This window comes from Myxine glutinosa, chromosome 10 (genome assembly GCF_964187855.1).
Source record: "Myxine glutinosa chromosome 10, kmMyxGlut1.1, whole genome shotgun sequence".
NCBI classification, from domain to species: Eukaryota; Metazoa; Chordata; class Myxini; order Myxiniformes; family Myxinidae; genus Myxine; species Myxine glutinosa.
Genome location: NC_136270.1, coordinates 53,537,973 through 53,565,774, shown reverse-complemented (window position 1 = coordinate 53,565,774; position 27,802 = coordinate 53,537,973). Strand labels below are relative to the sequence as shown.

The following is a 27,802-nucleotide window of genomic DNA, read 5'->3' as shown; positions in this document are numbered from 1 at the left end:
TTTATTATTACCCAAGAATACACGTTTATACCAAATCAATATGATGAGTACAACAGCACCACCATTTATTATTACCCAAGAATACAAGTTTATACCAAATCAATATGATGAGTACAACAGCACCACCATTTATTATTACCCAAGAATACACGTTTATACCAAATCAATATGATGAGTACAACAGCACCACCATTTATTATTACCCAAGAATACACGTTTATACCAAATCAATATGATGAGTACAACAGCACCACCTTTTATTATTACCCAAGAATACACGTTTATACCAAATCAATATGATGAGCACAACAGCACCACCATTTATTATTACCCAAGAATACACGTTTATACCAAATCAATATGATGAGCACAACAGCACCACCATTTATTATTACCCAAGAATACACGTTTATACCAAATCAATATGATGAGTACAACAGCACCACCATTTATTATTACCCAAGAATACACGTTTATACCAAATCAATATGATGAGCACAACAGCACCACCATTTATTATTACCCAAGAATACACGTTTATACCAAATCAATATGATGAGCACAACAGCACCACCATTTATTATTACCCAAGAATACACGTTTATACCAAATCAATATGATGAGCACAACAGCACCACCATTTATTATTACCCAAGAATACACGTTTATACCAAATCAATATGATGAGTACAACAGCACCACCATTTATTATTACCCAAGAATACACGTTTATACCAAATCAATATGATGAGCATAACAGCAGCACCATTTATTATAACTTGAATAAATCAAACAATGAGTGCGAAGCACAATTTGTGATTAAGAAAAGAAGATGAGTGGAATCCTGATGATTAGAGATGATTCGGTTTAATGAACATGAGGACCCAGAAACGTTACGTCATCCTTTGGATCAATTTCTAACTCAAACTGTATCCCTAGCTGATAACTTATGGCCAGGCTCAGGTTTATCCACTGATCTGCATGTCATGTCTTGTCTTGCTATTGAGTACACTAACTAGTAAACTCTCAGTGTGATCTTGTGCTAGTATACGAAGGGTTGCCGGTGAGGGTGGGAGGGTGAAACCTTTTTTGCGGTTACATCCCGTTTGTATATTTACTTATGGAGTCCAGAATTTCGCGGCACATTTCCACCATTTTCGTTATAAAATCTGGAGACATTTCCCGGTTCCCAAATGAAATGACGTTTTGTAGACGCAAATGTATTTCATCGATGTGTCCCTTGTCCGTTTGGATCTCTTCCCTCAGCTTGTTGATTTTTCCCAGCAAGGCTTCGCCTTTCCCCCAACTAAAGACAAACTGCACGTTCACGTGGATTTCTCTGAAAGTGAGGACAGCCCACATTCGGGCCATATTGCGTCCGCTGTTACCGTCACCGGCAATCCCTTTCAACTTTGCGATGATGTCATCGTGCTTCTCGCTAACTATTTGCATTTGCTCTTTCATACTTATCAAATCACCCATAATTTCACCCAATGCATCATCCAGAGTGATTGTTTTATCCGATAGGCCAACACAAATTGACTTCACGTGTTCAATCTTGAGCTCTAGTCGAGCCAGAAGGACACAGCACTCGTTTCGAAGACCATGATAGGACTCGATGATATCCTCCAACATCTGTTTTTCTTTTTCATTTGCGACTCTCGTTCTCTGAAGAGCCACCAATCCTTCATGGACTGCGACTGCAGTTTTGTAAATGGATATTGCAATGACACTGTAGGCTTTTAAGTCGTTGAAAAAGTCCTGTAGATACATGGAAATTGAATGATAAACATGAATTTTAAAATTGCATTATTGTTTATACTTCATACTTCCACATTACTGTGATAATTACAGGTTTTTAAAAGCTGAATAATTGATAAAACATTGAGAATGAAACTATCAAGAAAAATCATAATTCCATCTGTTCAGGATTGTCTTTCTGTGAAATATAGTTTGAGCAATAACAAAACATTCACCTCTGAACACAAAATATATGTGAAGAAACAGAGACTGGTTCAGAAAAGAACTCGGTAGGCAAAAAGGGAATATGAAAATATGTCGCCAAGAATATTAAACACAACAGCAAGATCTTCTTTAAAGTAAGCAATTCAGAAAAAACATGAAAAACAAGAAAAACAGAAATCAGAGATTGCAGACCCTCACCAGGAGGTGTTTTCAGTAGTTTTTAAGGCTATTGTGTGTTGAAACAAATATGGCGGCCGAACAACGTGACCAATGACGTCATCATTTTTTTTCTCCACCAATTTAACCTTAGATTGTGCTCAATAAATTTCATCTTTATCGGATGAAGTTTTGTACTTGTCAAGTTATGACGTCATAATGGAGGCACCTATGACATCATCATTAACATATCTTATTCCCCAAGGAGAGTACTTGAGAATGAGCCATGTTTCAATTTTTTTCTATGCATCACTTTCGGAGATATAGAGGTGCAAATTTTTCAGTTTTTCCAAGATGGCCGCCAAACCACGTCACCTATGACGTCATAATTATCTCAAAAATATTCTACAGGTGGAGGTGCACCGATGGTGAAAATTTCCTGTCAATCGGACCAACGGTTGCAGAGAAAATCATATTTATTCTGTGCGGACAAACAAACAAACAAATAAAAACATATGTCACCCACAGGGTGAACCGTATCTTGCCAAAATGTGAAAATTCCGTTTTTTCGGCATGACGTCATCAAATGACGTCATAGCGTCAAACTGTTTACAGATCTGGGAAGCACTCATCAAGGGCATTCATATGAGGTATTACTCGATATGGTACCTACGATTTCAAAATTTGACCTTGGGGTCAATAATTTTCGACCTCCAGCGCTAACCATGAAGGTCAAGGCCGATCGCCACCAAAAACTAATCAGCTGAGCGCCGGACCATATACTAGATTCCCATGAAGTTTGGAGACGATCCGATCAAAGTTACTCAAAAAATTAGTGTTTCGTCGACCTCCATGATTGGCCGCAAAGTGACCTTGACCTTTGACCTTGACCTTCATAATTTTGTGTGCTAAAGGGTATCTCTAAAAGACTCTGATATGCGAACTTACAAGAGTTTCCAAAGGGAACTGTGCTCTACAGAGTGACCTAAACAATGCGAACTAAAGCAATACAATATACATGAAAAGTGCAGTTTTTTCGTCATAACGCCGTCAAATGACGTCACATTGTCAAACTAGTTATATGTTTGGAAAGCACTCAACAAGGGCTTCAATTTGAGGTACTACTCGATATGGTAACTGAAACTTGAAAATTTTACCTTTTGGTCAAAATTGAATGACCTTCAAAATGACCTTGAAGGTCAAGGCCGATCGACACCAAAAACTAATCAACTGAGCGCCATACCACACCCTATATACCCACCAAGTTTGGAGATCATAAGATCAAAGTTACTCAAAAAATAAGGGTTTCGTAATTTGACCTTGGGGTCAATAATTTTCGACCTCCAGCGCTAACCATGAAGGTCAAGGCCGATCGCCACCAAAAACTAATCAGCTGAGCGCCGGACCATATACTAGATTCCCATGAAGTTTGGAGACGATCCGATCAAAGTTACTCAAAAAATAAGGGTTTCGTTGACCTCCATGATTGACCGCAAAGTGACCTTGACCTTTGACCTTGACCTTCAAAATTTTGTGTGCTGAAGGGTATCTCTATAGGACTCTGATATGCGAAGTTACAGGAGTTTCCAATAATAACTGTGGTCTACAGAGTGATCTAAACGTGAAAAAAAAATGATTAACCACAAACAAAAAAACAAAAAAACAAAAAAACAAACAAACAAACATACAAGCTGACTGATACATCTTGCAAAAACTTCGTTTTGGCAAGATAATGAACATATGTCACCCACAGGGTGAACCGTATCTTGCCAAAATGTGAAAATTCCGTTTTTTCGTCATGACGTCATCAAATGACGTCATAGCGTCAAACTGTTTACAGATCTGGGAAGCACTCATCAAGGGCATTCATATGAGGTATTACTCGATATGGTACCTACGATTTCAAAATTTGACCTTGGGGTCAATAATTTTCGACCTCCAGCGCTAACCATGAAGGTCAAGGCCGATCGCCACCAAAAACTAATCAGCTGAGCGCCGGACCATATACTAGATTCCCATGAAGTTTGGAGACGATCCGATCAAAGTTACTCAAAAAATAAGGGTTTCGTTGACCTCCATGATTGACCGCAAAGTGACCTTGACCTTTGACCTTGACCTTCAAAATTTTGTGTGCTGAAGGGTATCTCTATAGGACTCTGATATGCGAAGTTACAGGAGTTTCCAATAATAACTGTGGTCTACAGAGTGATCTAAACGTGAAAAAAAAATGATTAACCACAAACAAAAAAACAAACATACAAGCTGACTAATACATCTTGCAAAAACTTCGTTTTGGCAAGATAACAAACAGACAAACGGACTCAAATGCAATACCCTCTCCTCTGGTGAAGGTAACAAGAAAGAGCAATCAGAGATTGCATACCCTTGCCAGGATGTGTTTTCAGTGGTTTTTAAGGCTTTTGTGTTAAAACAAACATGGCGGCCGAACCACGTGACCGATGACATCATAATTTTTTTCTCCACCAGTTTATACCAACATGGCGCTCAAGAAATTTCATCTTGATCAGATGAAGTGTTGTACTGGTTGAATTATGACATCATAATGGAGGCACCTATGACATCATCATTAACATATTTTATTCCCCGTGGAGAGTTCTTTACAATGAGCCATGTCTCAATTTTTTCTATTCACCACTTTCAGAGATATAGAGGTGCAAAGTTTTTCGGTTTTTACAAGATGGCGGCCGAACCACGTGACCGATGATGTCATCATTCTTTTTTTTGTCCTCCAGTTTATGCCGACATGGCGCTCAAGAAATTGCATCTTGATTGGATGAAGTTTTGTACTTGTCGAATTATGACGTCATAATGGAGGTCTTGGGCCTAGAGAGTAAAAAATTGGGCACAGTCTATTGCAGGGCAACGAGATTATGCTCAAGAAATTTCATCTTGATCGGATGAAGTTTTGTACGAGTCGAATTATGACGTCATAATGGAGGCACCTATGACATCATCATTGACATATTTCATTCCCCATGGAGAGTTCTTCACAATGAGCCATGTCTCAATTTTTTCTATTCAGCATGTTCGGAGATATAGAGGTACAACGTTTTTTGGTTTTTCCAATATGGCGGCCGAATCACGTGACCGATGACGTCATCATTATTTGTTTTCTCCACCAGTTTATGGCGACATGGCGCTCAAGAAATTGCATCTTGATTGGATGAAGTTTTGTACTTGTCGAATTATCGAATTATGACGTCATAATGGAGGCCTTGGGCCAAGAGAGTTAAAAATTGGGCACAGTCTATTCCAGGGCAAGACAAATATGTGTATAAAGTATGGCGATGCTATGTGCAACGATGTAGACGTAGTACTGCGCACAAACAGACACAGACAGACTTCGATAGACGACATATCACGTGCCTTCGATACGGTCTGCCACCCAGCTCTGCTCACCAAACTCTCCTCCTATGGTATCCATGGAAATGTCCATGCATGGCTTGCGGACTTCCTCTCTGGTCGTAGTCAACGTGTGGCCCTGAATGGATTTCTCTCAACTCCCCTTCCTGTTCAGGCTGGAGTTCCCCAAGACAGTGTTCTGGGCCCTGTGCTTTTTCTGGTCTTTATCAATGATCTCTCCGACTCTCTGGAAAATCCTCTCTATCTCTTTGCTGATGACTCCACTCTCTGCCGCTCCATTCCTCTGCCCTCAGATCGGCAGTCTGCAGCCTCCTCACTCTCTGAAGACTTGGACAAAATCACAGACTGGTCAAACAAGTGGAACATCTCTTTCAATCCTGACAAATCTCACACTCTTACTGTGTCTCTCCGAAAAGATCGACTGGACAACCCTCCCATCTACTTTCTCAACAATCCTCTCCAAGAAGTTCTGTCGCTCAAGCTTTTGGGTCTCACTATCTGCCATGATCTTTCTTGGGAAAACCACATTTCCAAGCTGGCCTCCAAAGCCAGTCGCCGACTGGGCATCCTCCGTCGTGCGAAGTCCTTCCTAGGCACACCTGAGCTCCTCACCACATACAAGGCTTTCATCCGCAGCTCAATGGAATACTGTTCTCCCCTATGGGCTGGTGCTCCTGCCTCACACCTAGCTCGGCTTCACGCTGTCGAAACCAAAGCTTTCAGAATTATTGGAATCTCCCCCGATGAAGCTATCTCTGAGGGCCTTTCACTCACTCACCGCAGGCAGGTAGGTGGTCTTTCTGTCTTCTACCGACTCCTCTCCGGCCTTGCACCCCCAGCTCTCTCTGTGCTCTGTGCCCCAAATATTCCTACAGGTCGCACAAGATCTGCCAGCAACCCTCTGATGGTTAAACTGCCGAAATCTCGGCTCTCTGCTCACCTTCACTCTTTCATTCCTCTTTTCTCCCGCCTCTGGAACAAACTCCCTCACTCCCTTCAATCCCACTCGTACCTCCAGGTCTTTAAAACAGCTGTTCACCACCATCTCTTATCTTCCCCCATCCAAAACCCTTGATCTTTTCTACCCCCGCTAATTCACCCCAGATCCACCTTGTTTGAAATTCCAACTTCTTTCCTGGAAGTCCTGGCAGTGTCCATATGTTTTATACCTCTCCCACCCCCCCCCCCTCTTCCCATGCCCTCCCCCCCCCAAATGCCCTCTCCCTCTCACAGATCTCTCGATGTCTCCATGTCTCTCGGTCCCTGCTCTCAAAATAATGTTGTGTTTGTGTCCTTCCCCCTCTCTCCCCATCTTGTCTACCGCTCCCGATGTTATATGTTTTATGTGTCGGTTTGTCTTTCTGTGTGATTAATGTTCGCTCTTTCACGAGCCTCGATCTTGTATACAACAAAAAAAAAAAAAAGAAGAAGATAAACAGACAGATAGACAAACCACCCAACGAACATACTTGCCGGAATCTTTTCCGGCAAGTAACAAACAAACAAACGGACTCAAATACAACACCCTCTCCGCTGGTTGTTTGTTTATTTGGTCTGGGGGTGGTGTACTTTGAGTGTACCTATGCTTGTTAGTCCCCTACCGGTGTACACCGGAGGGGACTATAGGTTTGCACGCCGTCCCTCCGTCCGTCAGTCTGTCAGTCCGTCAGTCCGTCACGCAAAGAACAGTTTTCCGGACTTTTTTTCTAAACGCTTAATGCTAATGATTTCAAACTTGGCACATGGTTTCCTCATGATAAGTTACAGATGCAGTTCGAACTTCACGACGTTTCGATCATTTTTGACAAAGTTATGGCACTTTGAACTTTGGGAATTCTGATAATTCTGATGATCCTTAACTCAGTGCCATTTTAAGTTTTAATTTCCTTTAAAAAACTCTGCAATAATAGCACCGATTGAGATCAAATTTTCACCATAGGAGGGACTCGGTCTGTAGAATATTTTAACGGTAATTATGACGTCACAGGTCACGTGGTTCGGGCGCCATATTGTTTTTAATGAAAACACGAAAACCCATTTTTCTCTGCAACGGCTGAACAGATCGAGGCCAAACTTTGCAGGCAGAATCGCATACCCATGACGAACAAAAAAGGTCAGCGTGCATGACGTCATGCGTCACATGGTTTCAGAGTTATGACGTTTTTAATCATGAACCTTTAAAACCGAGCTCCTCCCTCATTTTTGTTCCAATCGAGGGGAAACCACAAATCTGTTCAGCATATCAGTCTACTAAAATGTCCTTTTGGAATTTGCGATAGGGCACGTGGTTTGGCAGATATCGTTAATTAAACGAAAATATTTTTTAAAATGGATACCTCTTGAATCGCTAGTACCTCAGACCGTGAGTTGGTAATAATTTATATAATTCACACAGTGCAATACGTGCAGGCCGCTCCATGGAGCGACCTTGCGGGCTTATCAACGAGGCGAGGCGTGATACACGTGTCTCAGCATACCTCAGATCAAGTTCGAAAACCAGCATCAACCGTGCATAAATATGCATATTCGATCATTTTTGACAAAGTTATGGCACTATGAACTTTGGTAGGGGACATGTATTGCAGCGCAATACTCAGAATGCTTGTTTAAGTGAAGAATCACTTTAAAATTATAGTCGTCGGATCCGGATCCTGATCTCACCAAAATCTAATCATTTTTTCCTTGTCACACACCCAACCTCCCCACCAAGTTTCGTCCGAATCCGTCCAGAACTTTTTGAGATATCTTGTTCACAGACAGACAAACAGTCAGGGGTGAAAACATAACCTGCATCCACCTTCGGTGGTGGAGGTAAAAATCATGTAGGGATCCTAAAAAACAACCAAACAAGGTAGGAAGAAATTAAAAGGAAGGAATGACAAGATAGGAAGGGCACCACAATACAACACCACAATCTTTTTACAGATTGCCATTCTGCCATTTCTATTTTGTCAATTGACGCTGCTGTTGGCGTGTCCACATCACCCCTCTCTTCTTATTCTTCTGTTACATCCTGGTTATATTGTTATTATTCTTTGTTCTGTTACATCCTGGTTATGTTGTTATTGTCCTCTTTGTTCTGTTACATCCTGGTTATGTTGTTATTGTTCTCTTTGTTCTGTTACGTTCTGGTTATGTTGTTATTGTTCTCTTTGTTCTGTTAAATCCTGGTTATGTTGTTATTGTCCTCTTTGTTCTGTTACATCCTGGTTATGTTGTTATTATTCTTTGTTCTGTTACATCCTGGTTATGTTGTTATTGTTCTCTTTGTTCTGTTACATCCTGGTTATGTTGTTATTATTCTGTGTTCTGTTACATCCTGGTTATGTTGTTATTGTTCTCTTTGTTCTGTTACGTTCTGGTTATGTTGTTATTGTTCTCTTTGTTCTGTTACATCCTGGTTATGTTGTTATTGTTCTCTTTGTTCTGTTATGTTCTGGTTATGTTGTTATTGTTCTCTTTGTTCTGTTACATCCTGGTTATGTTGTTATTGTTCTCTTTGTTCTGTTATGTTCTGGTTATGTTGTTATTGTTCTCTTTGTTCTGTTACATCCTGGTTATGTTGTTATTGTTCTCTTTGTTCTGTTACGTTCTGGTTATGTTGTTATTGTTCTCTTTGTTCTGTTATGTTCTGGTTATGTTGTTATTGTTCTCTTTGTTCTGTTACATCATCGTTATGTTGTTATTGTTCTCTTTGTTCTGTTACATCCTGATTATGTTGTTATTGTTCTCTTTGTTCTGTTACGTTCTGGTTATGTTGTTATTGTTCTCTTCGTTCTGTTACATCCTGGTTATGTTGTTATTGTTCTCTTTGTTCTGTTACGTTCTGGTTATGTTGTTATTGTTTTTTTTTTTTTTTTTTTTTTTTTTGTTGTATACAAGATCGAGGCTCGTGAAAGAGCGAACATTAATCACACAGAAAGACAAACCGACACATAAAACATATAACATAGGGAGCGGTAGACAAGATGGGGAGAGAGGGGGAAGGACACAAACACAACATTTGAGAGCAGGGACCGAGAGACATGGAGACATCGAGAGATCTGAGAGAGGGCGAGGGCTTTGGGGGGGGGGGGGGGCGTGGGAAGGGGGCAGTGGGAGAGGTATAAAACATATGGACACTGCCAGGACTTCCAGGAAAGAAGTTGGAATTTCAAACAAGGTGGATCTGGGGTGAATTAGCGGGGGTAGAAAAGATCAAGGTTTTGGATGGGGGAAGATAAGAGATGGTGGTGAACAGCTGTTTTAAAGACCTGGAGGGAGGAGTGGGATTGAAGGGAGTGAGGGAGTTTGTTCCAGAGGCGGGAGAAAAGAGGAATGAAAGAGTGAAGGTGAGCGGAGAGCCGAGATTTCGGCAGTTTAACCATCAGAGGGTTGCTGGCAGATCTTGTGCGACCTGTAGGAATATTTGGGGGACAGAGCACAGAGAGAGCTGGGGGTGCAAGGCCGGAGAGGAGTCGGTAGAAGACAGAAAGACCACCTACCTGCCTGCGGTGAGTGAGTGAAAGGCCCTCAGAGATAGCTTCATCGCGGGAGATTCCAATAATTCTGAAAGCTTTGGTTTCAACAGCGTGAAGCCGAGCTAGGTGTGAGGCAGGAGCACCGGCCCATAGGGGAGAACAGTATTCCATTGAGCTGCGGATGAAAGCCTTGTATGTGGTGAGGAGCTCAGGTGTGCCGAGGAAGGACTTCGCACGACGGAGGATGCCCAGTCGGCGACTGGCTTTGGAGGCCAGCTTGGAAATGTGGTTTTCCCAAGAAAGATCATGGCAGATAGTGAGACCCAAAATCTTGAGCGACAGAACTTCTTGGAGAGGATTGTTGAGAAAGTAGATGGGAGGGTTGTCCAGTCGATCTTTTCGGAGAGACATAGTAAGAGTGTGAGATTTGTCAGGATTGAAAGACATGTTCCACTTGTTTGACCAGTCTGTGATTTTGTCCAGGTCTTCAGAGAGTGAGGAGGCAGCAGACTGCCGATCTGAGGGAAGAGGAATGGAGCGGCAGAGAGTGGAGTCATCAGCAAAGAGATAGAGAGGATTTTCGAGAGAGTCAGAGAGATCATTGATGAAGACCAGAAAAAGCACGGGGCCCAGAACACTGCCTTGGGGAACTCCAGCCTGAACAGGAAGAGGAGATGAGAGAAACCCATTCAGGGCCACACGTTGACGACGACTAGAGAGGAAGTCCGCCAGCCATGCGTGGAGATTTCCATGGATACCAAAGGAGGAGAGTTTGGTGAGCAGAGCGGGGTGCCAGACCGTGTCGAAGGCACGTGATATGTCGAGGGAGACAGCTCTAATTTCCTGTTTGGCATTGAGGACCTCCATCCATTGTTGAGACAGCAGAAGCAGCATGTCCAGAGTAGAGTGACCTGGTCTGAAACCAAATTGATGATCAGAGATCAAGCCATTGGAGAAGAGGAAAGATTTCATATCAGAAGCAATGATGGATTCCATGACTTTGCTGATAATTGGGAGAAGGCTGATTGGTCTGTAGTTGCTAGGATCTGTTTTTGCACCTTTTTTGTGCAAAGCGGTGATGTTGGCTGATTTCCAAGCAGATGGCAGTTGACCTTGAGCAAAAGAGAGGGTGAAGAGAACAGAGAGAGGGTGAGATAGAGCAGCAGAGCAGGATTTTAGGATCCGTGGGCTGATGCCGTCGGGTCCAGTTGCAGAATCAGAGTCGAGGGTTGACAGAAACTTTTCCACCTTGTCAGGAGGAAAGGACACGGAGTCCAGGAGCAGCAGGGTACGACTGGGTATGGTGGGTACAGAGAGGGATGGGTTTGGGACACAAGATTTAGAGGCAAACACAGAGTTGAGGCATTCAGCTTTTTCACGTGCGGAGTCAGCTGTGTAGCCGTTTGAGGTAAGGGAGGGGATGGAGGGGGAACAAACACCAGAAACGGATTTGACCAGACGCCACCAGGATTTGGAAGAGGGAGACAGATAAGAGAGTTCGGTCTTGAGAACGGAGAGATATTGTTTCCTGGCTCTCCTGAGGGTGGACACACACTTGTTTCGGGCTTTGTGAAAGGAAATGAGATTTCCTTCCGTTGGATTTGCTTTCCAGGAGACGAAGGCAAGTTGTTTCTGGGCAACAGCCTCACCACAAGATTCCGTGTACCATGGACGGGAGGAAGGGTATGACAACTGAAGACGAGATGGGATAAATCTGTGCATGAGAGAGAGCAATTTACTTTGGAAGAATTCCCAGGATGAGTTGATGTCAGAGGTGGTAGAGATGGGAGACCAGTCCAGATGATTGATGGCTGCTTGAAGACCGTGCCAGTTGGCCTGAGTGAAATGCCAGACTCGTCGACGCTGAGCAGGCTCCCTGAGGATGGTCAGAGAGATGTCCACTTTAACAAGGACATGATCAGATGATCCGATCGGAGCAGAAGAAGAGCAGCAGACATTTTCAGGGAAGTTAGTCATAACCAAGTCCAGAAGAGAAGATGTTCCGTTGACTGAGATCCGGGTCGGGAAATTGACAGATTGTGTCAGTCCCAGTGAGTCGCAGAAGTCCTTTGCTGAGGAGCCATGGCTGGTGAGAGAGGTACCCACACCCAGCCAACTGGCATGATGACAGTTGAAATCACCACATATGAGGAAGAGAGAGTTGGGATGAGTAGATAGAAGTTGGTCCATATCATCAGACAGCGAGATGTAGATGGAGTCATCACTGTTTGGTGGACGGTACAACACACATATGAACAAGAGGTGGGAGCGAAGGGGAAGCCGTAGCCAGAGGTATTCCTGGGGGTGAGGTGGAGAGAGTGCAGTGCAGGGCGAGTGAGGAAGAGAGTTTTTGATAAAGATAGCAACCCCGCCTCCAGGACGAGGCTCAGGTCTATCATACCGGAGGAGGGAGTAGCCCGGGAGAGATACTATGGAATCAGAGACATCATAAAGGAGGAAAGTTTCTGTTAAGCAGATCACGTCTGGTTTGACAGAAGCAACCTGTATGGAGAGATCAGTTAAGTTTGAACGAAGGCCCCGGATGTTTGAGGTCCATACCGTTAATGAAGAGGAAGGGGGAGCATCAGATACAGAACAGGGGGGAGGAGGGGTAGGGTAAGATGTGGAAGAGGTGGAAGAGGTACGGAGAGCTGTTGAAGGTGTGTCAGAGATTTCAGAATAGCTTGGAGAAAGGGAAGGATGGGGCGGACAAAAGGTTTGATGGTGATTGGGTGAGCCACAATGAGGTGTTATTTGAGGAGGGGGAAGAGCGAGGCAGAAGGTTGGGGGAGATGGAGGTGAGAGTTTGAAGGGGGAAGAAGCGGGGAGGACGCTTTGAGGAGGGGGAGTGAGCGGGGGGAAATTGAGAAGCAATGAGGGTGGGGAGATTTGAAGGGGAGGGGTGAGGGGGGAGTTTGGGAGGGAAGGGACAAGGGGAGGGATTTGAAAGGGATGGGATATGGGGGAGATTTGGAGGGGAGGGGTGAGGCAGGAGTCTAGGAGGGGAGGGGCGAGGGGGCGTCTTGGCGGGGAGGGGTGAGGGGGTAGTTTAGGAGGGAGGGGGCAAGGGGGGAGATTTGAAAGGGATGGGTGATGGGGAAGATTTGGAGGGGAGGGGTGATGGGGAAGATTTGGAGGGGAGGGGTTATGGGGAAGATTTGGAGGGGAGGGGTGAGATTGGATTTTTGAAAGTGTACGATTTATGGGAAACGAACATTTATTGCAAAATGAGTTTCTTGTGACCTTCGAGTTAAAAATACGTTTAAGGACGCTGGATGGAGGATGGAGTGCAGGAGAGTTTAGGGAATGTAGAATTCTCTTTGTTCTGTTACATCCTGGTTATGTTGTTATTGTTCTCTTTGTTCTGCTACATCATGGTTATGTTGTTATTGTTCTCTTTGTTCTGTTACATCATGGTTATGTTATTGTTCTCTTTGTTCTGTTACATCCTGGTTGTTATTGTTCTCTTTGTTCTGTTACGTTCTGGTTTTGTTGTAATTGTTATCTTTGTTCTGTTACGTTCTGGTTTTGTTGTTATTGTTCTCTTTGTTCTGTTATGTTCTGGTTATGTTGTTATTGTTCTCTTTGTTCTGTTACGTTCTGGTTTTGTTGTAATTGTTATCTTTGTTCTGTTACGTTCTGGTTTTGTTGTTATTGTTCTCTTTGTTCTGTTATGTTCTGGTTATGTTGTTATTGTTCTCTTTGTTCTGTTACATCCTGGTTGTATTGTAATTGTTCTCTTTGTTCTGTTACGTTCTGGTTATGTTGTTATTGTTCTCTTTGTTCTGTTACGTTCTGGTTATGTTGTTATTGTTCTCTTTGTTCTGTTACATCCTGGTTATGTTGTTATTATTCTTTGTTCTGTTACATCCTGGTTATGTTGTTATTGTTCTCTTTGTTCTGTTACATTCTGGTTATGTTGTTATTGTTCTCTTTGTTCTGTTACATCCTGGTTATGTTGTTATTGTTCTCTTTGTTCTGTTATGTTCTGGTTATGTTGTTATTGTTCTCTTTGTTCTGTTACATCCTGGTTATGTTGTTATTGTTCTCTTTGTTCTGTTATGTTCTGGTTATGTTGTTATTGTTCTCTTTGTTCTGTTACATCCTGGTTATGTTGTTATTGTTCTCTTTGTTCTGTTACATTCTGGTTATGTTGTTATTGTTCTCTTTGTTCTGTTACATCATGGTTATGTTGTTATTGTTCTCTTTGTTCTGTTACATCATCGTTATGTTGTTATTGTTCTCTTTGTTCTGTTACATCCTGATTATGTTGTTATTGTTCCCTTTGTTCTGTTACGTTCTGGTTATGTTGTTATTGTTCTCTTCGTTCTGTTACATCCTGGTTATGTTGTTATTGTTCTCTTTGTTCTGTTACGTTCTGGTTATGTTGTTATTGTTCTCTTTGTTCTGTTACATCCTGGTTATGTTGTTATTGTTCTCTTTGTTCTGCTACATCATGGTTATGTTGTTATTGTTCTCTTTGTTCTGTTACATCATGGTTATGTTATTGTTCTCTTTGTTCTGTTACATCCTGGTTATGTTGTTATTGTTCTCTTTGTTCTGTTACGTTCTGGTTTTGTTGTAATTGTTATCTTTGTTCTGTTACGTTCTGGTTTTGTTGTTATTGTTCTCTTTGTTCTGTTATGTTCTGGTTATGTTGTTATTGTTCTCTTTGTTCTGTTACATCCTGGTTATATTGTAATTGTTCTCTTTGTTCTGTTACGTTCTGGTTATGTTGTTATTGTTCTCTTTGTTCAGCCAACCAGGGCTGAAGTAACATCGCCTGATAGGCGTGGCTTTTGGGCTCGGAGCGATCTCTGGCTTGATTATAAAAGCGTGAACGCAAAGCCCTCGAGAGGACTGATATGGCAGCGCTCGTTAAAAAGGACTAGAAGGAAGCGCGCTCGTTCAAGAGGACTGATGAGGAGGAGCTCGAGCTAAAGAGGACTTGTGGGTACATGCGCTTGATCAGAGAGGGCTCGTTGGCATTAGGAGCTCAAAGCAGGACCTTGGAGAGGGGGCGTTTGGCGCGAGTATGCAACTATTACGTACGCCGCCAGGACACCAGCCTTCCCCCCATGATATAATTGTCCGTTCGCGTTACACTGAAGAGCTGCCTGCCGGGTTTCGTTCGCTGGACCGGAGCCTGGACCGGAACCGGATTGGAGCCTGGACGTGCTGGTGACCATCAACCTGTTCCACCCTACCATCTACAATCCCTGTGTGAGTGTGTGTGTGAGACGGGCCCGTTTGTCCTGGGAGTAAGTTAAGCCTGTAACTAAGACTGCCCTGTGTGCTTTTCCTTTCCTCTTTCTATCCTGTACATTCTTTCCTTTCCTCTTTGTGGTTGTTAATAAATTGCTTTGTTCTTCCTATTTTCTTTGTTTCCTCTTATCCGATCGCATCAGTCTTTTCTCAATTGAGTACATGTGGCATGATTAGGAACCGCTACAATCGGGTTTAGTCATCGTTAACGGCCCAAGTCGCGGCTCGCTTCGCTCGGCGTATCCACTAACGCCGCGGCTCGGGTGGGAGGTTATCTCCTTGCACGGTCGGTGTTGGTAATTAGGTAACTGGACCAAATTGACCAGCACCCTACCTAATACCGACCGGAAGGAACGAGGTAACTTCAGGATCACGTCGGTCAGTAACAGACAAGGGGATTAACCCCCCTCTTAAGGGGAAAAGGCCGACGTCGCAGATCCGCAACAATATGTTGTTGTATCTATATATACTAGCGGGGTCACCCGTGGGAATCCCACGGGCATGGATGTGTGTGACATTTCGACATATTGAGTTAGATGCTGCACCTGCACATTCAGTTATATAAAATGGTTACTGGCAATTGATCACATTTTACCGCGGCGTTACGCGCGCTGCTTGCGAGCAAGGAGGAAGCGGACAAGCGGTAACATATAAACGTCTTTATTGTAAGAGCTCACTGTAACACTGGCCCGCTCCGGGCTGGGCGCCCGGTGTATATCATGAGGCCACGCCTACCCCTCGGGCGTGGCCACCGCCCACTTGGTGCGCGGGATGATGTCACCACGCCAGTGGGCTTTTGTGTCCGCCACACGCGCCACCCCAGAATTCCCGCGCACCTGGAGGGCCAGTTTGCGGGGCAGACGAATGACCTGGCTGAAGCGCCCCCTGGCGATCGGCGGCGTCCGGGGTGCAAGGATGCCAGGTGGGATGCCCCTGGCTGCCCCTGGGATGGGTGCAGGACCGGGGGGCGGCGTGGCGGCGGGGCTGGGCGGTGCCGGGGGTCCGCCCGCAGGAGGGCGGCCCCGACGTGGGGGTCGGGCCACTGGCGGCGGATGGTCCACATCGAGGTGGGCCGGCTTGAGGCGGTCTACCGAAACGCGGTCAGGAGTACCGCCGATGTCCAGGGTGAAGTGCTTCGCCCCGGTCTCCAGCACGCGGAAAGGCCCGTCGTACGGGGGCCGCAGTGGTGTCCGATGGGCATCGTGGCGGACGAAGACGTACTCCGCCGCGCGAAGCTCCGGGGCGACGTGCGTCGGTGGGTGCCCGTGGCATGCCGTTGGCACCGGGGCGAACCTCTGGGCGGTCTCTTGCAGAGCGGAGTGCTGCTGTGCCGTGGACCATGGTGCCGTGGAGTCGGGGAGGAATTCCCCAGGCACCCGCAGCGGTTGCCCGAAGACCAACTCCGCCGCGGATGCGCGCAGGTCCTCCTTGGGCGCCGTCCGGAGGCCCAGCAGGACCCAGGGGAGCCTGTCGACCCAGCCGCCGTCACGGAGGGTGGCCCGGAGCGCGGCCTTCAATGAGCGGTGAAAGCGCTCACACAGGCCGTTAGCCTGGGGGTGGTAGGCCGTGGTTCGGTGCAGCCGGACCCCGAGCCCCTGCGCAACCGCCCCCCAGAGCTCCGAGGTGAACTGGGGGCCGCGGTCGGATGAGATGTCTGAGGGGGCGCCGAACCGGGCGACCCAGGTGGCGATGAAAGCCTGCGCGACATCGGCCGCCGTTGTCAACGCCAAGGGCACGGCCTCCGGCCACCGGGTGGTGTGGTCCACCATGGTGAGGACGTAGGTGAAACCCCGCGAGGGGGGCAGAGGTCCCACCAGGTCCACGTGGACGTGGTCAAACCGGCGTTCCGGCACCGTGAACGGGGCCAACGGGGCCTGGGTGTGCCGGTGCACCTTGGCGCGCTGGCACCCGAGGCACATCCTGGCCCAGCCGCGGACGGCCTTCCGGAGGCCATGCCAGACGAACTTGTCGGCGATCAGCCTTTGGGAGGCCCTCGCGCCGGGTGGGACAGGCCGTGGATGGCGTCAAACACCTGCCGCTGCCAGCCCGCGGGCACGATGGGGCGAGGACGCCCGAGGGAGACGTCGCACAAGAGGGCCACGCCCGCGCCGTCGAACGGCACCTCGGTGACGCGGAGGCCCATGACGGCGGTCCGCAAGGCCTGGACGTCGGGGTCAGCGGCCTGGTCCGCTGCCATCCGGGCATAGTCGATGCCGAGGTGGACTGCACGGGCGACGGCCCGGGAAAGGCAATCCGCCACCGGGTTGTCCTTCCCCGCGACGTGCTGGATGTCCGTCGTGTGCTCGGACACGGCCGAGAGGTGACGCTGCTGCCGGGCCGACCACGGCTCGGTGACCTTGCCCATCGCGAAGATCAGCGGCTTGTGGTCGACGAAGGCAGTGAACGCACGGCCCTCGAGCAGATGGCGGAAGTGCCTGACCGCCAAGTGAAGTCCGAGCAACTCGCGGTCGAAGGTACTGTAACGGCGTTCGGGCAGGCGAAGCTGCCGGCTAAAGAATGCCAGCGGTTGCCAAGCTCCACGCACCCATTGCTCATGCACCGCGCCCACCGCGTAGTCCGAGGCATCGGTGGTGAGGGCGATCGGTGCATCGGGCGCCGGGTGCGCGAGCATGGTGGCGTTAGCCAAGGCGAGCTTCGCGCCCGTGAACGCCGTGTCCATCTGCTCGGTCCAGGTAACGTCGCCTTTGCCCGGCTTACCTCGGAGAGCTTCGTGCAGGGGGCGCAGGAGCTGGGCGATGCGGGGCAGGAACCGATGGTAAAAGTTCACCATGCCCAGGAACTCCTGCAGCCCTCTGATCGTGCGGGGGCACGGAAACCCCTTCACCGCCTCCACCTTGGCCGGCAGGGGGACGGCTCCGTGCCTGGTGACACGGTGCCCCAGAAAATCGATTGTGGCGGCGCCGAACCGGCACTTTGCGGGGTTCACAATCAGGCCATGCTGGCCCAGGCGTTCGAAGAGCGTGCGGAGGTGGCGTAGGTGCTCTTCGCGGGACGCGCTGGCGACGAGGATATCGTCCAGGTAGACGTAGACAAAATCCAAGTCGCGCAGGACGCTGTCCATCAGTCGCTGGAACGCCTGAGCCGCATTCTTCAGACCGAAGGGCATGCGCAGGAACTTGAAGAGTCCGAATGGCGTGATGACCGCCGTCTTCGGGACGTCCTCTGGCCTGACGGGGACCCGATGGTAGCCGCGTATGAGGTCCACCTTCGAGAAGAAGGACCTGCCCGCCAAACGGGCGGAAAAGTCCTGAATGTGGGGGACGGGGTAGCGGTCGGGAGTCGTGACGTCATTGAGACGGCGATAGTCCCCGCACGGTCGCCATCCCCCGCCGGGCTTCAGCACGATGTGCAGCGGCGACGCCCAAGCGCTCTCTGAGCGCCGAACGATGCTGAGTCGCTCCAGGGTAGCGAACGCCGCTTTTGCCACCGCCAGCTTCGTCGGCTCGAGGCGGCGTGCCCGGGCGTAGACCGGTGGCCCGACGGTGGGGATGTGATGGGCCACCCCGTGCTTGACGGCCCCCGCCGAGAAGGTGGGCCGCGTGAGGGCCGGGAAGCCGGCGAGGAGGCGGGTGAATGCGGCTGCTGCCGGAAGCGTACAGACCAACGTGGCCGGAACCGAACCGTTCGGCAAGCCGCTTGGCAAGCCGCTCGTTGAGCTGGGCAACGCACAAGCGAGCGAGCTGAACGTCTCGGCCTGGACAAGACGTCTGCGCTTGACGTCGACCAGGAGCCCATTAGCGCACAGGAAGTCCGCGCCAAGCAGTGCCATGGGCACGTCGGCGGTGATGAACGTCCATCGGAAAACCTGCCCTCCAAACCGCAGAGAGAGGCAGCGTTTTCCATACGTACGGATGGGCGTCCCGTTCGCGGCAAGCAGCGCGGGGCCCCCACCTGCGGCGTGCTTGTCTGACGTGCCGGCGGGAATGACACTCACCTGCGCTCCCGTGTCGCACAGGTAACGGCGCCCGGAGAAGGTGTCCGTTATGAACAGCAGGCTGCTCGAACGGCCGGCGCTCATCGCCACTATTGAGCGCCGGCCCGGGCGTTTCCCGACCTGTTGAAGGAGCATGGCGGATGACACTGCCGAGCTTCGTGGCCGAACTTGGCGTGGAACCAGCACCAGGTGGTGGAGCTGGAGGAGCGCGGCTGGCTCCGCCAGGCCGGTGGAGTTGGCGGGTTTCCCCGCGGTGGCGGTTTTCGCCGCGGCGGTGGGCGGGGCATGGCGGTGTTCACGAGGTGCGTATACGCGTGCTGCGTATGCTGTAGAAGCTGATGCTGTGGAACATGCTGCGTATGCTGTAGAATCTGATGCTGTGGAACAGCAGCATCAGCAGCATCAGCAGCATCAGCCTCGAGGGCCGTGACGGCCACGCCGACTCTCGCCCGCGTGTCCGAAGCGGCGAAGTACCTGTCCGCCTCGGCTGCCAATGCTCGGGGTTGCGTTAGCCCGGTCCCGGCCAACGCGAGGCGAACCTGCGCTGGAAGTTGGCGCCGAAAAAGCACCCGGAATAGGGAACCGGGGGCTTCGTCGCCCAACAGTGACAGCATATGGTCCATTCGGACCGACGGGCGCGTCTCACCGAGCTCGGGGAGATCCAGGAGGCGGTCGGCCCGTGCGTCGTCCGTGAGGCCGAACGTGGCTAGGAGTAGCCGCTTGAGTGCCTCGTACTTGTGGCCGTCTGGTGGGTGGCGAAGGACGGACACAACTCGAGCGGCCGTGCCGGGCCCGAGGGAGGCGACGACGTGGCAATAGCACGTGTCATCGCCGGTGAGGCGCCGAAGCTGAAATTGGGCTTCGGCCTGGGCGAACCAGACTTCGGCCTGAGCCTCCCAAAATTCCGGAAGTTTGACGAAGTTGGCCATGGCAATGGCGTCGCGTGTGGAAGGATCGCTCCGGCAGATCCAACGTCGAGGGGGTCACCAGTAAAGCGCGGCGTTACGCGCGCTGCTTGCGAGCAAGGAGGAAGCGGACAAGCGGTAACATATAAACGTCTTTATTGTAAGAGCTCACTGTAACACTGGCCCGCTCCGGGCTGGGCGCCCGGTGTATATCATGAGGCCACGCCTACCCCTCGGGCGTGGCCACCGCCCACTTGGTGCGCGGGATGATGTCACCACGCCAGTGGGCTTTTGTGTCCGCCACAACATCCTCAGACTATTCTCACTCAGAGTTAAACATCACCGTAATATTATGCGGTTGCTTCAACGTTTTCGATGAATTATATGTCATTCCCATCTCCACGGGCATGTATTCCTATTAACGTTATGTAAAGTACACAAATTGTGTGGATTACATCATTTGTGGATGTGATCAATTGCCAGTAACCATTTTATATTACTGAATGTGCAGGCGCAGCATGTAACTCAATATGTCGAAATGTCACACACATCCATGCCCGTGGGATTCCCACCCGTGGGAATCCCACGGGCATGGATGTGTGTGACGAATTTTAAATATATGTCGACTGTTATTTTAGGCGGTGTATTTTCGTTTATCATCATGGCGCGATTTAAAAATATATATCTCTGCATTTTCCTCTCCAATACCTCCTCACACTTTACACACACACCGGCCCATGTTTACATATACACACACACACACACACACACACACACACACACTGCACACACAATGCACACACAATGCACACACACACACACACACACACACACGTACACATGTCCCACATGTATATATCCCACATCCCACATGTATATACATGTTTAAAGTGTACGTGCCCTTCCCCCCTCCCCCGCCCGGCAACGCTGGGTACTTCTGCTGGTAACTAATAAAATAAAAACGAAGAAATATCTCTCGGTTTCATGAAACTCGTTGGAATTGGATGAAATTCGCTCGTTGAATTCACTCGGTGTATTCGGTTCGGCTCAGTTCACTCGGTTTAAAGAAAAAGCGATAATGTCGACATGTTGCTGTCTGTGTCATGTTGGGCGGTGTATGATACTCGTTGGTTTTTGGGCGGTGTATGATACTCGTTGGCTTTTGGGCGGTGTTGGGCGGTGATATGGTGTATTTTAAAAAATATATCTCTGCATTTTCCCGCGTTGCTGACACTGAGTCGTTCTTCATCGACTGTCATTCATTTCGGAAATGGAAGTTTCCACGCAACGCATGAATTGTCACGAGTCAAGAGGAAGTGTCTCGTCATCATCAAATGACAAATATATTACAAATTGTGAAAATTATAAAGATTTCAAATAAACCTATTTAAAGTGTATGCGCAAATAGCTAATAAATAAAGAAACGAAGAAATATCTCTCGGTAATTTCCTGAACCATATTTTACTTCCGGCTGATAATGTTGAATGAAATAAAAACGAAGAAATATATGTCGGTTTGTGACGACTGTCATCAAAAGTAAACGGTGAATTCACTCGGTTTATTCGGTTCGGCTCGGTTCACTCGGTTTAAAGAAAAAGCGATAATGTTGACATGTTGCCGTCTGTCATGTTGGGCAGTGCATGATACATGTTGGGCGGTGTATGATACATATTGGGCGGTGGGCGGTGATATGGTGTATTTTTTAAAATATATCTCTGCATTTTCCCGCGTTGCTGATACCGAGTCCAAAACCATCGATAACAAGTACAAAAAGTTTAAATTAAAACAAAAGCCGCGTCGATGTTACACAATGCCTAGATGCAGCTGTGCCGAAAACGTCGATGTTATAGGCACAGGACATTCCTAATCCTATTGATTCGATTACTTGATGTTATTTTTGTGCAAAGTGAAAATATATCTCGGCAATTTCCCGTGTGTGTGTGGCGACGAATTTTTAATATATCTCGGCATTTTCCCGTCTGTTATTTCAGGCGGTGTATGACTAACCATGCCGCGATTTAAAAAAAAAAATATCTCGGCAATTTCCCGTGTGTGGCGACACGTGAACGAAGCTATGCTCCTCTCTCCACATTATTGTGACGACGTATAAATTAAATATTTCATCGTGACGATTGTCATCAAATGGACGAATTTTTAATATATCTCGGCAATTTCCCGTATGTGGCGATACGTGAACGAAGCTATGCTTCTCTCTCCACATTATTGTAACGACGTATAAATTAAATATTTCATCGTGACGATTGTCATCAAATGGACGAATTTTTAATATATCTCGGCAATTTCCCGTATGTGGCGACACGTGAACGAAGCTATGCTTCTCTCTCCACATTATTGTAACGACGTATAAATTAAATATTTCATCGTGACGATTGTCATCAAATGGACGAATTTTTTATATATCTCGGCATTTTCCCGTCTGTTATTTCGGGCGGTGTATGACTGAGCATGCCGCGATTTAAACAAAATATATATATCTCGGCATTTTCCCCGGCTCTTATTTCGGGCGGTGTATGACTAAGCATGCCGCGATTTAAACAAAATATATATATCTCGGCATTTTCCCCGGCTCTTATTTCGGGCGGTGTATGACTGAGCATGCCGCGATTTAAACAAAATATATATATATCGGCATTTTCCCGTCTGTTATTTCGGGCGGTGTATGACTGACCATGCCGCGATTTAACAAAAAAATATGGCAATGGACTTGAAGTTACAGGCCTTTGAGAATTCATTTCGTTCTATAAAGGGCAACTTTCATCGGATTTTCTTCCCGTTTTTTTTCAACCGAGTCTAAAACTATGTTAGCGACTGAAAAATGAAATGATATATCGAATTTGATTTGAAAGAAAACTGTGTGAGAGGAAGACACCACGGGCCTACAAAACAGGCCTCAAAGCTATGCGAGTTAATAAAATGGTGGATATTTGTTTATATGAAGGCTCTCCCAAAATGGATGGAGCTTTGAGGTTTTGTCTTCTCTGCAAGAACAACAACAACAACAAGAAGAAGAAGAAGAAGAAGAAGAAGAAGAAGAAGAAGAGGTGGTAACAACAACAACAACAGCAGAGTGCACTCCATGAGCAGCGTCTGCGATGCGGCTAAAAATGAAATCAAATGGTGAGTTAGATTGGAGATAAAGGCGTGAGAGAGACTCAATGGCCTTGAAGTTACAGGCCTTTGAGAATTCATTTCGTTCTATAAACGGCAACTTTCATCGGATTTTCTTCCCGTTTTTTTTCAACCGAGTCTAAAACTATGTTAGCGACTGTGAAAAATGAAATGATATATCGAATTTGATTTGAAATAAAACTGGGAGAGAGAGCAAGACACCACGGGCCAACAAAACAGGCCTCAAAGCTATGCGAGTTAATAAAATGGTGGATATTTGTTTATATGAGGCAAAGCCTTTCCCAGAATGGGTGGAGCTATGGGTGGAGCTACTCTGCAAACCGAGTAAGCCACACCCCGGACAGACAGACAGACAGAATCATCTACGGCTATTATAATATAGATACAACAAGTGTATATATATATATATATATATGTGTGTGTGTATATATATATATATATATATGTATGTGTGTGTGTGTGTGTGTGTGTGTGTGTGTGTGTGTGTGTGTGTGTGTGTGTGTGTGTGTGTGTGTGTGTGTGTGTGTGTGTGTATGTATATATATATATATATATATATATATATATATATCAGTTACTATACGATTTCATACCATCAGTGGTGAACCGCCATTAAGGTATCCCATCCAGCTATGCTGTACCTTAATGGGAGCAATAAGTACCATCTGCCAAATGGCACATTATCTCTGGTATCCACTCATTATATGGAATCGCCTGGATGCAGCCGGGAGTAACAATCCAAATATATCTTCAGTTCTCCAGCTTTCAATGAGCGCACGTAATGACGTCACTGCCATGTACATACGCTCTGCCTGTCAAGCTCTCAAGAGAACCCTCCGACAGAGCAGAATTTTTGATCTTAGTTCAGATACTGTCATAAGTGTATGTAAAACTCACAGTTACCGACCTGGTTTCACCCTTTGGGGCTCATCAGGGCAACGCAGTGAGTCCTGCATACACTCATGACTCTGAAAACCTTTCGGTTATATACCAGTTACTATACGATTTCATACCATCAGTGGTGAACCGCCATTAAGGTATCCCATCCAGCTATGCTGTACCTTAATAGGAGCGATAAGTACCATCTGCCACATGGCACATTATCTCTGGTATCCACTCATTATATGGAATCGCCTGGATGCAGCCGGGAGTAACAATCCAAATATATCTTCAGTTCTCCAGCTTTCAATGAGCGCACATAATGACGTCACTGCCATGTACATACGCTCTGCCTGTCAAGCTCTCAAGAGAACCCTCCGACAGAGCAGAATTTTTGATCTTAGTTCAGATACTGTCATAAGTGTATGTAAAACTCACAGTTACTGACCTGGTTTCGCCCTTTTGGGGCTCATCAGGGCAATGCACGAGCCATTTCCCTTAGTAATCATGCCATTAGCATGGGCAATTTCCCTTAGTAATCATCTGCATTGTGTAAAAGAAATAAGATAGACCCCCTTTAATTTTGCCTCCACCCTCCAATTCCACCTCAGTGAATTAGGGTTCTTTCCGTTACCCCTTTGGTTTGGTTCATAAGTCAAGGGACACGAGGTAGGCCCGAAAAGGGGGGTGGAGCGGCGTCGAGGTTGAGATCGGCGGCAGCAGTGGGGGGACGGTAAGGGCCACCAGCCAATCTGGGCTGAGGTGACATGGCCTGATAGGGAGTGGTAAGGGTGCGGCTGGGAGATTCCAGAGGGTTCGCTGGGCGTGCCTATAAAAGCCCATGCAAAAAGCCCCCACCTCAGTTATGAGCAAGGACTTGCTGGCGTTACAAGGACTTGTTGGAAGAGCGCACTGTAAAGGACTTGTTGGAAGAGCGCACTGTAAAGGACTTGTGGGGGAGCGCATTGAAACAAAGGACTGCGTCGAAAGGACTCGCTGGGGGACACTGTGGTAAAGAGGACTTCTGCGAGAGAGGCGCTTGGTTACAGAATTGGATCAGTGGCTTGAACTTGAACTTGTATTGAACTTGTATTGAGAGCGAATATTCGTCTATTACGTACGCAGCCACGCAAGTGTAACCGCCTAGCCCAGCTTACCGTTCACCCCGTAATTGTCCGATCCGTGCCAATGAACCGCGGGGAACGCCCTGCCGTCTGTTCAACCTTCTTCGTGGTGCGAGTCGGGACCGGCGAACGAGCTGTGGACGCCATCCCTGGACCATCAACCCGACCATCTACAAACCCCGTGTGAGTGTGAGTCTGAGTGTGAACGGGCCTGTGTCCTGGGATAAGATAAGACTGTATAAGGCTGCACTGTGTATTCTTCTTCTTGGTACTGTACATTGTGTAAATAAATCACTTGTTATTCCTCTTCTTCCTAATTCGACCGTATCAGTGATTTCTTCCATTGGGTAAATGTGGCACGAATATGACCGCTAGAATCGGGTTAGTCATTGCTAACAGCTCGGGTCACAGATCGCTACCGCTCGGCGTTTCCACCTGCATCCGTGATTCGGGCGGGAGTTATTTCCTTGCTTCCTGGGTGGCGTTAGTAATTAGGTAATAGGAATTCGGCTTACAACCCTATTTAACGCCGTCCGGAAGAAACGTCATAGCTCCGGATCCCGTCGGCTAGTCAAAGACAAGGGGACTAATCCCCTCTTGGTAAAGGGGAGTAGGCCGACGAGGAGATCCGCAACAATATATATTTATTGTTATGGATCTCAGATCACGGCACTCCCCTTACCGAGGGGGGTTTAATCCCCTCATCTATTACACTGGCCGTCCGAGTCCTAGAAGATATCGCCCTCCTTTGCGGGGTTGAGGTTGACCAGGGTGACTGGTCAATGGAGTCCCAGATACCTTTGCCAACCTCTCCGCAAAGCAGGACGATACTTCTGCCCGAGCCACGGACAAGATGGAAGATTGCCGAGCGGTTTAGCAATCCGAAGCTCGAGCCATTAGCGGCAGTCTAAACCCGATTATAGCGGTTCCTATATCGTGCCACCGATATTCAATGGGGAAAAGACAAAGATGATTGGACGAGAGGAAGCCAAAGAATGAGAAGGGTGAAGGAAGAACAAATATGGTTTATTAACTATCTAAAAAAGGAAACGAAAGAAGGGAATATACAGAAAAGAGGAAATAAAAGGACATAGGGCAACCTTATACACTCTTATATAACATGCCCAGGTCAAACAGACAGACTCACACGGAATGGTAGCTGGTAGGGGAGGAAGGTCCAGGCAGATGGTTCCAGGCGATGGGATGGTCCAGGCTCCGGGTCCGCGGGCGAAGAACGGCTGGCAGCTTAACGCGCGACCGGACCTTACATATGCGAGGGGCTGGAATGCGCGTACGTATAGCGTGCCGAACGCTCTCAAAACCACGGCACTTCGTATCGAAAACGATCGTCCCAAACGATCCTCCGCGCAATGTTCTTATATTCGCCGCCTCTGCGCTGTTCCCACAAGGGTGCCGATCTTCTCTCCTCGCATCTGCCGATCTCCCCCGCATCTGCTCTCTCCCCCGCATCTCCTCTCTGCGTGAAAGAGCTTTGCGCTCGCGCTTTTATGACAAGCCTCGCGTATCAAGCCGTGTCCGCTTTGCTCCGCCTACCGGTGAACACGCCTCGGCCCGGATTGGTCGTGAGGGTTCATTGTTACCTCCCCTCGTGACGCGTTGATGGGGCCCACGCCTATGTTCCTGGCCGCTCCTCCCTTTTTCTCCCACTCTGACCGCGTGCGTAATGGCGGCGGGCAGGAACAAACCAAAAGGCAGCGACGACGGCAATGCAGCTACTGGCACTTTGGAGAGAGAGAGAGATTGGGGATAATTGAAGGGGCCTAGGTTATTTGATTAATACAATGCAGATTCAACTATTGGAAACAGATCCTTACCTGAAACACATATTAATGAAATAACTAAAGAAGAAGCCTATGGTTTGCTACGCGTTGCTCGTGGCCTAACTAGGGTGTGACCTTTGACCTTCACACCAACAATGGGAGTATTTACAGGGGATTATTTATAAGGGAACATTTACGAAAATTTACTAGTGAAGGGTTCTCAAAGCCGCAACAATATATATACACTACCGGTCAAAAGTTTTAGAACACCTCAATTTTTCCAGTTTTTATTGAAATTTACGCAGTTTAATGTCCAGTGAAAAACCTGAAATGGTACAAAGGTAAGCAGTAAACTGCTCGAGGTTAAAAAAAAAGTTTAGGTTAGCAAAAACGGGAAAACAATGTAAATTGCAGTTATATTGTAAAAAAGGCCTTCTTCGGGGAACAAGTAATGGGTTAACAACTTACAGCTGTTCTGCAGCAATGTAAGTAAATTAAGTCTTGAAAGTTGATGCAAACAATTCCTACAGGTGTCCCAACCTCTGCTGATTACTTGATTACAAACCCCCTGTCTGTATAAAAGCAGTATTGGAACAGACTGTTATTACACCCTCTGAAGCATTATTTGGACAATATTGCACTGCAGGAAGTAGTATATTGGAAACTGGAGGAAACTCTGACAGGAAGAGGTCTGGCAGACCCAAAGCCACAGCAGAATCAGAAGACAAGTTTCTGAGATTCAACAGCTTGCGTGATAGGCGGCTCACAGGACAACAGC

At 47.3% G+C, this 27,802-nt stretch overlaps 1 protein-coding gene and 1 long non-coding RNA gene across 3 annotated transcripts in view; both read left to right on the top strand.

The window, feature by feature from the left end:
- LOC144894146 (uncharacterized) overlaps positions 1–1,759 on the top strand; it is a 2,490-nt gene extending 731 nt beyond the window's left edge. Inside the window, exon 2 of the long non-coding RNA XR_013624852.1 lies at positions 433–1,759. This is a non-coding gene — a long non-coding RNA (uncharacterized LOC144894146). The remainder of the gene's footprint in view (positions 1–432) is intronic.
- SNUPN (snurportin 1) overlaps positions 1–27,802 on the top strand; it is a 148,950-nt gene that overhangs the window by 97,273 nt on the left and 23,875 nt on the right. The window lies entirely within an intron of this gene.